We start from the raw sequence: 16,029 nt of genomic DNA on the forward strand, positions 1-16,029 counted from the left end.
AATTAAAAGACACTTGCTCCTTGGAAGAAAGTTATGACAAGCCTAGACAGCATTACATTACTTTACCAACAAAGGTCCGTATAGTCAAAGCTTGCTTTTTCCAGTAGTCATGTATGGATGTGAGTTGGACCATAAAGAAGGCTGAGTGCCAAAGAATTGATGCTTTTGAACTGTGGTGTTGCAGAAGACTCTTGAGGGTCCCTTGGACTGCAAGGAGGTCAAATCAGTCAATTCTAAAGGAAATATATCCTGAAAGTTCATTGGAAGGACTGATGCCGAAGCTCCAATATTTGGCCACCTGATGCAAAGAGCCGACTCATTAGAAAATACTCTGGTGCTGGGAAAGATTAAAGGCAAGAGAAGAAGGGGATGACAGAGAACAAGATGTTTGGATGGTATCACTGACTCAATGAACATGAGTTTGAGCAAGCTCTGGGAGATGGTGAAGGAGAGGGAAGCCTGGCTTGCTGCAGTCCATGGGGTCGAAAAGAGTCGGACACAACTAAGTGACAGAACAACAACAACAAATCATTTAAAATAAAAATTACTGTGTAATTTTATTTGATAGATGACACTGGTATATCACTGATGCTTTAATGTGATTTTGTAATTCACATTTCTAGTAAAACTGAAAGACTATTTTATGCATGTTGGCCATGCAAAAGGCCACACAAATACAAATTTCATCTTTTTTGAACTGCCTGTTCATGCCATTTGGTCTTTTTTCTATTGCCTTTAGTTCCTTCATAATGAACTAATGATCAAAGCTAATTGTAGCCTCAATGTAGAAATCCTTTCAGGCTAATTACAGGATAAATAAATAAATCATTTTTTTCTAGAAATAGTGTAAATGAATGAAATCAGAGGAGAGATTTTATGAAATGTAGCTATTAAAAAATAATTAATTCATTATAATTATATTATGACCTTGTCCCAACTACAAGCTCATTTTCCTTACTTTGAATGGAACTCTGCTACTTCAGGGCTTTGGCACCAAACTCAGTTGGTCCAGATGGCTCCAGACTTCCTATTTCACCCTTGCTTTGCCCTGAAAACTTGTCATTTCTGTCCTCGTGACTTGTTTCTTCTAGATGTATGCCTTTGCCATCCCCTTGTTGTCCCTTTCAGATTTCCCCTAAAAATTATCTTTTTTAGCCCTGCCAAGGTTTTGACCAGTATAATCTGACTGTCCAATTTTTGTAATTGAAAATTATAATGGAGAAAAAAAATACTGAAAAAAAAATCTCAAAAACATCACAGTGGAGAATCGTATGTCACTTATTCAACAGTCGTGCATGCTTCTCTTAATCACTTGGCTGTCATAGTTTAGAACAGGAAATTTCCCTCTGATCTTAGTCCCAAGAATAGTTATGCTTTGGAGCAGTTGGTTTGTTTTTACGTATGGACTTCGTGAATCATTTAACCGATCATGCTCTCCTAAGCTGGCTGCTAGAAATCGCAGAGTCAGATTTGCAGTCCATCTGTAGCAAGTGGATTGCATCTCAAGACATCCTTTCTGTCTATTCATTCCACTCTTGTTTTTCATCATCTTATTTTTTCTACTTTTCTCTTACTTTTTCAACTACTTGTCCATTTATGCTTTTTTAACTTAAATTTTTAATCATATATTTTGAACACTGACTTAAAACTCTTTTTACAGAATAAGACAGATTATCTATAGATAAACATCTCCTATTTTCTTTTTTTTTTCCTCGAAGAGAGTAAAGGGAAATATATTGCTGTAACCTAATGCCATAATTCATGTCTCATCTATCATAGGCTAAAGCTCCTAAAAGCGGTACCTCTTGTACCCTAATCTTATCCCCATTTGCAAATAGAGAGGTAGATATCAAGAAGTTAAGTGAATGGCCCAAGATCACAAATTGAGTCAGTGACAAAGATTCATAATAAAAATTCACCCAAAAAATTGTTTATGTGTCTAGCACTTCACAGGTACTCAGATCATGACTATTTGGGATAGCTAATAGCTTTGAAAATTTATTCAAAGAGCACCAGTCCATGGCTTTTAGATCAATGGGTTTTAGGACTATGGAGATATGGCCTAAGGTTATTACAAAGTTAGTTGTTAGGATTTTTTTTTTTTTTTTTTGAGCAGCTATGGTGGAGGGGAAAAAAATCATTGTATCTTGATTTTTTCAAAATCTATAACTTAGGATTTAAAAAATTCCTTTGATTTTGTCGGTCCTTACAGCTCAAACTACAAAATATTTATATTCCAAAGGAAAATACTGTTATATTAATGAAAGTATTAGGCTTTCCAGGTGGCGCTAGTGGTTAAGAGCCCACCTGCTAATTCTGGAGACATAAGAGACGTGAGTTTGATCCCTGGGTCAGGAAGATACCCTGGAGGAGGGCATGGCAATCCACTCTAGTATTCTTACCTGGAGAATCCCATGGACAGAGGAGCCTTGTGGGCTACAGTCCAGGGGGTCTCAAAGAGTCAGACAGGACTGAAACGACTTAGCCCACACTCTTGCAATGAAAGTATTAACCTAATGTGTTAAAACCTTCCAAGATGCTAAGGAAATTCAAAGGTTAAGCCAAAGATGATTTTGGTTAGTTGTCAGAAGAGATTGAAGAGCATGTTTGAGTTAGGATTTGAGAGAAGGGAAAGACTTGAAATGTTTAAGTCAGGGAGGAAAGTCTTCCAGGACTTTGAGAATACAGAAGTAGGAATGAGGAGGCATTCTGGAGACAAAGGAAGGACACCATTTGGCCAAGGTGAAGGGACGATTTTGGAGATCATGAGTTTAAATCATACTTCTTACCTTCATGGGCCAAAATAAAAACTCAAGGGAAAGTTTCAATATTCTGAGAGGCTCCTGGAATCACCATAGGCTCTTGAATAAGACAGTAATGGGTTTACCTTTGTGTTGTTTGAAAACACAGCTGAGAGAAGAATGGGACACAGTGCTGGGAGGGGCTGTGTTGGTTAGTAATGACTCACACCAACCCTGTGAATGGAAAAGTGAAAGTGTTAGTCGCTCAGTCGTATCTGACTGTTTGCAAAACCCATGGACTGTAGCCTGCCAGGCTCCTCTGTCCATGGGATTCTCCAGGGAAGATATTGGTGTGGGTTGCCATGCCCTCCTCTGGGGATCTTCCCAACCTAGGAAAAGATATGTTCAGTTTCAGACTCATTGTCCAGAAGAAGCAAAGAGGACTTAATTATTGGTTAGATAAAAAGATAGTGGAATAAAGAGCATTTGTAATACCTGAAATGTTAGCAATAAGGCAGTTTTGAGATGTTCAGAAAGCATTTGCACACATGAACCTGGGCACTTGATACGAAGTCAAGACTGGAAGTGATGATATGATAGTTTATTTTCTCTCTCTCTCTTTTTTTTTTTTTTTGCCAGATGGCCTGCAGGACCTTAGTTCCCTGACCAGGGACTGAACCCATGCTCCCTGCTTTGAAAGCTCAGAGTTTTAACCACTGAACTGCCAGGGAAGTCCTTGATGTGACAATTTTAAGTCATTCAGTTTGAATGACTTAACTATTGAGTCATTGACTTAACTTAACTATTGAGTTTCTGCTTAATATATAATCTTATGTTAAACACTATAGAAGGTAAAGAAGAAGGGAAGACGTGGTAATGCCAGGCTTAACGAGGTGTGCAAATGAGAGCAAGAAACATAGATCTAAATTAAAAGCCCAGCTGAAGTATGATAAAGTCATAAATAGAAGAAAACTCTAGACAGCAAAGAAAATAGACAACAGAGTGAAACAGCAGCCTACAACAGAGTGAAAAAGCAGAATGTGAGGAGATAATTGCAAACCATATATTTGATAAGGAGTAATATCCAGAATATGTTTTAAAACTCCTACAACAGCAAAACAAAGAATTCAGTTTGAAAATGGGCAAAAGACTTGAAAGTATATTTCTCCAAAGTGAAATGAAAGTGAAGGTCACTTAGTCATGTCCAACTCTTTGTAACCCCATGGACTATAGAGTCCATGGAATTCTCCAGGCCAGAATACTGAAGTGGGTAGCCTTTCCCTTCTCCAGGGGATCTTCCCAACCCAGAGATCAAACCCAGGTCTCCCACTCTGCAGGCAAATTCTTTATCAGATGAGCCACGAGGGAAGCCCAAGAATATTGGCATGAGTAAGCCTATCCCTTCTCCAGTGGCTCTTCCCCACCCAGGAATCAAACAGGGGTCTCCTGCATTGCAGGCGGATTCTTTACCAACTGAGCTATCAAGGAAGCCCATTTCTCCAAAGAAGATATACAAATGGTCAATAAGCATGAAAAAACACTCAACATCACTAATCATTAGAGAAATGTAAATCAAAACCACAGTGAGACATCTCTTCACACTCATTAGGATGGCCACTAACAAAATAAAACAAGACAGAAAATAAGCATTTGACAAGAATGTGGAGAAATTGAAATTGTGTGTACTATTGGTAGGAATAGAAAATGGTGCATCTGCATAGAAAACAGTATGGAGATTCCTAAAAAAAAAAAAAAATAACTGTATCATCCAAAGAGGCTGGGGTGGAAGGGGGCACTATTTTATTTTGTATTTTTTTTAATATAGTAATCAGAGGGTCACCTGAGCAGAGATGTGAAGGAAATCCTATGAATATATGGGGAAGAGAATCAAGACAGAGGGAGGACCAAACGCTAAAGCCGGAAACAGGGGCACACTTAGCAGTAAGTAGCAGTAAGGAGGCCAGTGTGGGTGAAGGCCAGCTTGAGAAACAATGAGATGAGATCTGAGAGATGCCAGGAGGGCTGTGCCCCAAGAATCAAGAAAGGAGGGATAGGAAGTTCACAATAATTCAGAGGGTTTCCTACTGAACCAAAGGAAAGATGGAATGAACTGGAGTTGAATGGTTATTGGTGTCACAGGAAGTTTTTACTGTTTGGTTTTTGAGAAAAGTGATATGTCCGTATTTGGGAAGTAAGTACTTTTTTCCTCTCCAGAAGGAGATCAAGGGAGATATGAAATAGGAGGGCATTATTATAGAAGAAAATTTCTTCAGAAAGGAGGAAAAATGAAATTGGAGATAGAGTTCAAGATAATAGATTAAGGAAAAGGAAGACATGCCTTCCTTCCTCCAGAGACCCTGGGGTGAGATCCAAGAATAAAACTGTAGCCACTGATGCCTGCTCTCAGCATCTGCTTCTTTACAGCCAACCCCCCAAATCTATATATAAAATAAAGTCAGACGGTATAGATTCAATTCAAAGAAGAGACAGATGGTCCTAGAAGTCTGTAGCTATGGACAGATATTTGAGGTGATTCATTAGAACAAAGTAAAGGAAGCCTTTGGTGGTTGACTTAATAAATTACTACAGGATCTTTACAAAACCTTAGGCTTGACTAGATATGGGGTTAATAAGTGGTAATCATGACAAGAAAAAGAGGAATGGTTTGATCTTCCTTTTCCTTCAGGCTTCTAAAATGATTGAAATCATCTTAAAAGAATTTTAAAATTAATACGTTACAATGTTCTAGAAAGTTCATAAACACACCAGAATATATGCGCAGCATGATTTTACAGGAAAAGTCGTGTCAGATAAAACTAACAATCCTGCTCTAAAAAACAACAGTGATACTAAAGAAATCCGAGGGACTTCCCCGGCAGTCCAGTAGTTCTAATGCAGAGGATACAGGTTCACTCCCTGTTCAAATGTAGGGTGTGCGGTTGGATCCCTGGGAGGGGAGTTAAGATCCCCTATGCCTCGGGGCCAAAATACCAAAGTAAAACAGAAGCAACATTGTAACAAACTCAGTAAAGGCTTTAGAAATGGCCCACATTTTAAAAATCTTAAGAAAAAGGGGGATTGAGAGATTTAAATAATACTCGACCATACTATTCAACATTAGAGTTGTTAGTTTAAATAGTCTCAGATTCATGGCCCTTCTGTCCTAAAAAGTTTTGCAGTAAACAAGGTGCTTTGCATTTGTGATCAACAGGCAACACACGTCTTGAAATTTAATGTGCAGTGTTGGCTTAATTGACTAAAGCTCAGGCCCAATACTAAAAACCATTAGAAAAAGCTCAGAGAAGATGAGAGACAAATTAACAGCATAATGCCTTTCTGTCAACCATAACGGAAAACCTACCAAGTATCAGAATGACTTTTGGTATTAGCTGATACCAGCCTTTAACATCATTCATATTTTTCTTAATTGTGAAACATCAGCATCCCTACAAAAAAGTGTATAAATGATACATGTGTAGTTTAATAAATTATAACCATGACCCTCCCTTCTCTTTCCCCTAAGAAATAACTGCCATCCTGAATTTTTTATTACTCATTCCCTTGCCATTCTTTGTAGTGCTTCTACCTATATGTGTGTACATGAATGCTTAGTCTCTCAGTTGTGTCTGACTCTTTGCAACCCCATAGACTGGCTCCTCTGTCTATAGGATTCTCTAGGCAAGAATACTGGATTGCCATTTCCTTCTCCAGGGGATCTTCCTTACCAAGGGATCAAACCCAGGTCTCCTGCATTGCAGGTGGATTCTTTACCACTTGAGCCACCAGGGAAGCCCTTCTACCTATATAAGCATTCCCAAGTAGCATATTGTTTCACACCAGTGGTGGACAAGAAATCCTGTTTCATCTACACCCTGCATTGGTATTGACCAGGTTTTTAGCTTTTCACCCTTCCGTTCTAGTGTCTATGAAATTCTACTTCATTGTGGTTTTAATTCACATTTCCCAATTACTGAGTTTGAGCCTCTTCTCACATGTTTAAGGAATATTTGGAATGTTCTTCTGATAGTAGCTTTTCTCATTTTCTTATGGGTTGCTTCCTTTTTTTCCCTGTTGATTTCTGGGAGTTCTTTACCTAATCCTTTGAGTTACACATCTTGCAGATTTCTTCCCCTAGTTTCTGACTTGCTTTTTCACTTTCTTTTTGATGTATTTCAGTGAACATCCATTCTTAGTATTAATGTAGCCAATATTTACCTACTTGTCCCCTATGGTTTTCGCCTTTCCTACTCCAAAATTAATTTTGTGATGGTCCGAGAATAATTATAAATTGTTGAGCTGCCTCTTGCCCCAGCAAGAATTCAGTTTTTATAAATGCTTCATGTGGGCTGTACATTAGTATGCAGAATGTGTATTTTCAAACTGTTAAATGTACTGTTTTAAAATGTCCATTAGATCGAACCTAATTGTTCATTGTTAAACTAACTGCTAATTTAATTTATTACTATATTCTTACTAATTTTTCTCTACTTAATCTATGAGTATTTTAGAGATTACTATTGTAATAGGTTTGTCAATTGTTCTTCGTAGTTATGTCAACTTTTGATTTACATAAATTGAAACTATGTTATTTGTGCCTGTCTTAGATTTGCTTTAACTATAGGGTGAACTAAAATTTTTAGTGTTATTTTATGGTTTTCTTTATTTCTTCTTTCATCCATTGTTTTGTCTATTATTAAGATAGCTGCCCTCAGTTTCCTTTGACTGTTGGCTAATATATCTTTATTCTATCTTTTGGTTCTATATATCTTTGTGATACATGTGGTAGTGGTGGTGGTTTAGTCACTAAGTCATGTTGGACCCTTGGGACCTCAAGGACTGTAGACTGCCAGGCTCCTCTGTCCATGGGATTTCCCGGGCAACAATACTGGAGTGGGTTGCCATTTCCTTCTCCAGGAGATCTTCCCAACCCAAAACTCACTAGCAGTGGATCCTATACCACTGAACCACCAGGGAAGCCCCTATGTTTCCAATATTGCAAAGCAAGTAACTGCAAGAAATACATTTGTTGGGGAAAAAATGCTGTAAAATTTTTCTGATAAAACAAGACAATGACCTGCAAAAAATTAATTCCAAATAAGCAAAAAACATACTAATGTGAAGAATACTTAGAAGGGAGAAGAACCATGGGAAGAATGTGCCCTCATTGTAGAAAGTACTGATATACATGAGTGGGTTGAAAAGTGGTGTTCTCAAGCAAACTGTACAACACAGAAGCTGATAGAATTCCTCTATCATTTGGAACTGCTGAAGAAGCTCCTGAACAAGAAAGCCATGAGAAATTTTCAAAGAAGGTGACCAACTTACAAGGATGAAAAAATTTGTAAAGTGGAGCTTGGCTCAAACTATTGTTTACATTTGTTTTTTTCACAGTCCACACTTTTCTTTAATGCTTTTTTGGAGATTGTGCGTGCGTGCGTGTGTGTGTGTGTGTGTGTAACTCATTCATCACTAGTCCAAAATGTGGGCTAAACAGAGAGGCACTTTGGAAATGTGCTCCAGACAGGTACACAATGGCAAAGGGCGATTCCCATTGAGTGTAAAGCTGTGATATTTTGCTCAGAACCAGCATCACCCTTGGTTGGAACGCTACATGCTTTAAAAAAAACTTCTTGTGATTTATCCATTATATTTGGAATGTAACCTGATACCTTTCCAGCACATCTTTCTGTTAAAAACAGATTAATTTGGAATATAATTAGACATTGCATCTGTATAACCACTGGCTGATTAAAAAATATATATTCAAAGGTATATAAGTTGTATGATTTTGGTTACTAAGAACTGAGAGGTATTCTACTGAAAATATGTTAGTTGAGAAAAACTCCACAATGCATACTTGTACTTGGGTTTCCTTGGTGGCTCAGATGGCAAAGAATCTGCTGGCAATGTAGGAGACCCAGGTTTGATCCCTGGGTCAGGAAGATGCCCTGGAGAAGGGAATGGCTCCCTACTCTAGTACTCTTGTCTGGGAAATCCCATGGACAGTAGAGCCTGGCACGCTACAGTCCATGGGGTAGCAAAGAGTCAGACATGACTGAGCAAATAACACTTTCACTACTTTCATACTTGAATTTACTCTCAGAATCTTATTCTCCTATTTGTATCTCATTTCTCTGTTCTCCTCCCTCTCTACTGCTTCCTTGTCTTCAAAGCCCAGCTGTGGGCTGGTTTGTGGTTTTAAATTATTGAGGGAGATAGGACACATTGTTTTCTCATTCCCACACCAAATTCAAGGCAGGCAAATCCCCTGCTGCCCCCTTCTATCTGGCGGGCTTCACTTCTCATTTTCCATCACCTTGAGAGTATAGCCTTCAAAGTCCTGGCTTATCTGACATCATGTCTTGATACTTCCCTAGCTTCAGTATGCTCCCTTCATCCACCTCTGCCAAAACACAAGTACAAATTTCCAGTTCAGAAGCCAGCCTGGGCACTCCTTTGCACCCAAGATTTTACATTTATTCCAGTTCTCATGTCTGAGAAGAACTTACTTTCATGCCAGCTTAACAATGAATTTATATGATTTTTTAAAGTATTTAAAAAAAATAAAGTATTTAATATTTAACTTGTTTCTGTCAAGAGGGCTGTTCAGGGCATCTAATCTGCTGGCCCTGCTGGAAACAGAAGATGCTCCTCCTTTCTAACATCTTTATTATTGCCCACACCCAGGGAGTCAGAACACTGTCAATTAACTCCTCTGTTCATGCTAACTGAATCCAGAAAATAAACCAAGCAAGTCAAAAACTGCCATAATGTTTTAATGTGACGGAATGTGACTTAAATCATAAAATTAAGGTGAATTGCATATCCAACCGTCACAGATGGTTTGCATGCTTAGTGAGGTGTGCCACTCACCAAACTCAGCAGGTTTACTGCTACTGGGATTTTGGAATTTTATTTTCATGGCTCCAGAATCGCTGTGGACATGGGACTGAAGCCACGAGATTAAAAGACGCTTGTTCCTTGGAAGAAAATCTATGAGAAACCTAGAGCATGTATTGGAAATCAGAGACATTACTTTGCCGACAAAGATCTGTCTAGTCAAAGCCATGGTTTTTCCAGTAGTCATGTATGGATGTGAGAGTTGGACCATAAAGAAGACTGAGCGCTGAAGAACTGATGCTTTCAAACTGTGGTGCTGCAAAGATTTTTGAGAGTCCCTGGACTGCAAAGAGATCAAACCAATCAATCCTCAAGGAAATTAACTCTGAATATTCATTATAAAGAGTGATGATGAGGCTGAAGCTCCAATCCTTTGGCCACCTGATGCGAAGAGCCAACTCATTGAAAAAGACCTGATGCTGGGAAAGATTGAGGGCAGGAGAAGTAAAGGGCAACAGAGAATGAAATGGTTGGATGGCATCACTGACTCAATGGACATGAATTTGAGCGAACTCCGGGAGATGGTTGAAGACAAGGAAGCCTGGCGTGCGCAGTCTGTAGGGTCACAAAGAATCAGACACAACAATGACTGAACAACTGGTATTTGGGGGTACATGTAAAGAAATGTTATCTTGTGTTTATTTAAAATAAGAATCTGCCTGCCAATTCAGGGTACGTAGGTTTGATCTCTGGTCCTGAAACCAAGATCTCACATGCCACAGGGCAACTAAGCCCCTGGTCTAGAACCTCTGAGCTGCAATAAAAGAAGCTACCACAGTGGGGCGCTAGAGAGTAGCGGGCCCCCCCAACCCGACCCCCCCAACCCCGCTACTCTCCCCAACTAGAGAAAGCTGGCTCACAGCAAAGAAGAGCCTGTGCAGTCAAAATAATAACAATAATGATAAAATTACTTTGAAAATTAAAATAAAATAAGAATCCTATGGGCATAGAAAGCAGGCTGGAAAAAATAGTGATCTACGGGTGATGGGAACTATGGCTCATTAATTATCTTTTCCCCCCTAAAATATCCGTAATAAACATGTTTTATTTTGTTTTAAAAATGGCAATAAGTTTTTAAGGCAAAGATATATGAAATTCAGCCATCTGGGGAGTAGGAGGCAGGGTCTACACAGGGCCTTCAGAAGGGCAGGACTGGACTATAGACACCACTGTGCAGACAGTTGTCTCTGATCAGAAGGAGCAGAAAAAATGATAAAATGACTTATGGGAGTAAATGGTGCAGAAAGGTTTAAGTAGGCGAACATGGCAGGGAACAGTTTCTAAATGTTAGAGGTCTAAACACTCAGGAAGATGTATTGCTTTAACTCACAATAAAATGCTATCATTAGACAATGTAAAATGAAAGCAGTTCTTTTGAAGGCTGACAATGAAAAAAAACTTCCTGAAATTGCCTAAGATTGGAAAATACATTTAAATTTTAATTAGGATGATTAATCAGCTCAATACTTTTACACATACAGGAAGGTACAAAAAGAAAAACTTTTTGTTTTTAAGGCTTTTAAGGATGCCCATAGTCATGTCAGCAAAGAAGTTACCTTACACAATCCATCCATTTTCCATCAACAGACATCACTGAGTACCTACTGTGTGCCAAGTACTGTGATGGAGCCTGGAATCCATAGACAACTGGTCTACCATTTATGCCTTCAAGGATCTTAAGCTCTTTTTAGGAAAACAGATTCATACATGAGCTGTGATATAGCATGATAGAAGCATGTTCATTTGGGACTGAATCCCTTCCTGAGTTTGCCAGTGATCCCTCTTTAACTATCTCTTACCACACTATCAAGGAACCAGTGTCTGGTCTTTGTACCTGACCTATATTCTCCCAACCAGATCCACAGGCTTCATTTCACCTTGTATATTTTTGCTGAAAGCAGTAGAAGCAATCCTCGTCACCTATCTTCTGCCGAGGGACCTTAACAAAATTTGCACTCAGGAACTAGAGTCCTAGTTTGTGGTAGATTTGACAGGTCCAAGCCCTGCCCTCCCAGGTCATTAAGGGTTAAACTATTTGGCTCCCAAATGTGGCCAAGAAAGAGAATTCAGGTACTGGTGTTTTGAAGCAGAGAACATACAGATTGACAGCCCTGACCTAGAAACTTCCAGAAACTGCTTCAGTTGTATAGTTTCTGCAGAACTGAAAAGCTGTAAATCAATGGCAGCTGGGTGTTTATTCAAGAGTTCAGGCATGTAATATAATTGCTCCTATTTCCAAAGCAGCTTGAAGTAGTAATTGCAAGGCAATAGCATGAAGTCAGAGCTCAGGATTTGTTGGGTTTCATGGCCTGTGCTTCTTAGGGCCCCTTCTAGAGGACCCACTCTATCCATGGGCCTTGGAAACTGCATCACAGAGGTACCATTCCCATGGAGAAGGTAGACCAACCAGATTCTTGGAGAAGAATTTGAACTTAGCAATAGAGACTGTAGTAAGGCAGAGATCATGATACAGAGTTGGAGCTGTGTATCTTACTGGGTCATGGGCAAAACAAGAGTAGAAGCTGACAAGACAGATAAGAGGAAAACAGAGAGAGCCAGAGATAAGAGGGATTATATGTTCCTGAGATAATAGGGAGCATTGGCTCTTTGTATCAGCCCTGAATTCATATGTAGCCATGAAATGACCTGACACCCGACATTTCCCTTTAAGAGAGCCCTCTTTACTGAGGCTAGCTTGGGTGGATTTGTTTGCTTTGGATTCTAAAGAGCCTTGACTAAGACAAATCCGAACACAGTTGAGCAAAACCATTTTATTACTTGGCATAAGTAACATTCAACTGCTTCAGTGGGTAAACACGCTCTATTAGTGAAAATCAACAGAAGACTGCAAAGCAAAATGGTGAAAAATACACTGCTAGCTTCCATGATACCTAAACATGAGAGGGTGAAATAAACTGTATGTTCAACTTGAGATTCAATGGGAAACCAAGAGACATGTCCCGGGGGATATTTTAAGCCCTCGTCTCTGATAGAAGTAACAGCTTGACTGCCTTGATTGACTCCTGGGCTCAAAAATGTTATGAAATCAGGTGCTTCCAACAGCAGAAATAGTGACATGAATTTAAGGGTAATTCATAACTCAAGACAACAGGCTGAAGCTTCATGACAGGCCTCTGGATTTTCCAAATCAAGGTATGGTCTGATGGACTGAATGCATTAGAGTTTGTTTTCTCTGTGGCAATATCAGAACAGTGCTTATGTGCCTGAATCACAAATATATTTTCACAATCTCTTTTGATGCTTACAACTCATCCATTAAATGGTAATGTCCTATTCCTCCAATAAAGACAAATTACTCTTTCGTTTAGGAGATAAACTTATAAACTGGTTTCTTGTCTGCAGCACTCATCCATTATAGAGGTTGTGCCTTCTGAAAGATAAACAATTATAGTCCCTGAGAAGATCTGCCGTATATACATATATTTATTTATACGTATATATATCTCACTGTGGTAGTCATCAAATTGAAGGTTAGTTTGATAGGTGTGGACAACAGTGGTAAAATGTACAGCCTTCTTTGCTGCCAGGCAACAAAGTAAATTGCTGAGCAGAGCCCTCATTACTGAAAGTGAAGGGGATGTGTGGTCATCTGGTTTCTGGGCAGGTACTCTCTTTCTCTGTGATAAAATAAATCCTATGCCATAAAGACTTACGTGTCATAAACATATTCATCCAGTGAGTAAGTAAAAGAAAGATCATAGATGACTTATGGATGAGTTCATTGGGGGCCTCATTTTTTATAAATAGGCTGCCCTTTAAAATAAAATAGCCATATTATTTTTACCACACTGAAAGTCTATATTCCTTGGGGAAAAAATGGCAGATCAGAAATCAGAATATAACAAGCTGTGCATAATGAATGTGTAGCATATGTTACGGTTGAATTCATCCCTCCAGTTTGCAGCTTATACATTTTACCCAGAGCTGCAAAAGTGCTTGTTAGGCTGGTGACACTGAGGCAAGGAGAGAAGGTGACAAGAAGAATGCCATCTAGAGCTTGAGATATTGCCTCCTGGGACCATGTCAGTATTTCTAGCAATAAATCCACGGGAATAAATTCAGGAATCACTAGAGTTTAAAATTGCTGTATCCTAATTAAAGGCTGTTTTTAGAAGTGCCGTAGGTTCTGTGGATATGTTTTACAAATTATGCTGATTTCAATATAATGTATATTTTGTATACATTACAAAACGTGGTTATAAATGACTCATGCCTCCTGTTAATTCAATACATCCTTTGGATGATTTTATCCTACCAGTTCTTCCTGGTAAAGCAAATCCTTTTCTCTCCTGCTTCAAAATCCCCAGTTTCTTCTCTTTAAAATGTCTACATGATTTATTATCTTATCCTTCATTCAACAAATATTTATTAACTGCCAACTCTGTGTATCACATAATACTAGACACTAGGAACGATGTAGATGCATAATGCATTCTTGGAGTCCTCTAGAAAATTTCTCTTTTTCAGGACAATAGAACATGCACACATGAAAAGGGAAAAATCCACACAGAAGTTAAAATAATGCAAGACAATAAAAGAAATATCACAAAGCTGTATGTTTTCAAATGCCAAATAATTGGTATAGACAAAAAATAAGAGAATAAAAGAAGCAATGATCTTTCTGTGCTGAGTGATCAGAAAAGGATTTCTTTTGGAGCAGAGAAGATTTGAACCATTTTAAAAGAAGCAGTTGAGCATGGACAAGAGCATGGGTGGACACACGGAGAAGAGGGAGGCATGGAATAAAGGCAGAAAATGGACTATGCCTTAGATGGGAGGCATGGAGTAGAGGAAGGAAATAGACCACTGCTTAACAGGAGTGCAGGAGAACAATCAGGTGAGCAATTACAGGGAAGTCTGCAGAGCATCTTGACCAGCAGTCTGGGATTCATCTTAAAGGTTAACAGATATCCATAGCAGGTGTAACTATTAAATCAAATTTATCAAGGTGTACTTCATATACAATCAACTGCACACATTTTGAGTGTACCATTAGATGAGTTTTTGCAAATGGACAATGTCTTGAGATCACCACTGCAAGCAAGGTACAGTCCATCTCCATCACTCCAGAAAGTTCTCTTGCAACACCTTCTAGTCAATCCCTCCAAACTCTCTCTTGCTCATTAACACACCATAGTCCACTAATTACCCATGACATTTTGAATAGTTCCAGTTCTAAGCTGTAATATTTTTAAGCTGTTCAAATATTTTTCATACAACTTTGGCATGCTTAGTCACTCAGTCATGTCTGACTCTTTGCAACCTCATGGACTGTAGCCCACCAGGCTCCTTGTCCATGGGATTCTCCAGGCAAGAATACTGGAATGGGTTGCCAAGCCCTCCCCCAGGGGATCTACCCGACCCAGGGGTCAAACCTGTGTCTCCTGCATTGCAGGCAGATTCTTTACCCACTGAGCTATCAAGGAAGCCCAATATATTTCATACAGATATAAACACTATCAAACAACAAAGGTTTTATCAAAAGTTTTGTCAGTTATTGTCTTAAGCCTGGCCTCCCAAGTGGTATTACCGGGTTAAAGTGCATGATACTCCATTCAACCACAAGATTTTAAGTGTGATGTGGCATCTGATGTCCTTTGTCTACCTTATTGGTTTCTTCTTTGGTTTTTTATTTATGTATATTTAAATATCAGCAAATGTGGATTTTTTTTAAGTTGTTATTTTTTTTTTACTTTGTTGCAATATTGCTTCGGTTTTCATGTTTTGGTTTTTTGGCCATGAGGCATGTGAGATCTTAGCTCCCTGACCAGGGATTGAACCTGCACCCCATGCATTGGAAGGCAAAGTCTTAACCTCTGGATCACCATGGAATTCCCTTTCATTGGTTTTATTATCAGCACCGATAAGCCCATTTAATACTTGGGGTTAAACACAGCAGACTGATCACAAACATATACTTCCTCTCACCCTCAAACCTTGATAAAATGAAAATAAAAGAATAAAATATATCTATAAATATATTTATCCACAAAGAAAGAGAATGGAGGATAAGACATTAGGAGACAGGAATTTTTAACACTTCTTGCGGGAACAGAAGCAGATAGAGTTGCAGTCACTGATCTAGCAGAGGAGACCGTATCTAAACAAGCCTTATGGATGACACTTCACCTTATCCAGAGAATCTCTGAGATTCTCAGACTCTCAGTGAGATACTACATGGTGGAGCTGAGGCATAGGGTTAAAAAAAAGGTGGATTGTTTGAAAGTCTGTGTGTATGGAGGGGCTACATCTCAAGGTTCTCTCTCCCACGTGATTTTGTCAGGAAATAAAGCAAAATCTCTCCATCCCAATTTCTGCCCATAAGGAAAAGAAGGGAGCTTTAATTTATGGAGAACTCAGGAAGAAT

The sequence above is a fragment of the Bison bison genome, unplaced genomic scaffold, assembly GCF_000754665.1.
Source record: "Bison bison bison isolate TAMUID 2011002044 unplaced genomic scaffold, Bison_UMD1.0 scf7180017864035, whole genome shotgun sequence".
Lineage (NCBI taxonomy): Eukaryota > Metazoa > Chordata > Mammalia > Artiodactyla > Bovidae > Bison > Bison bison.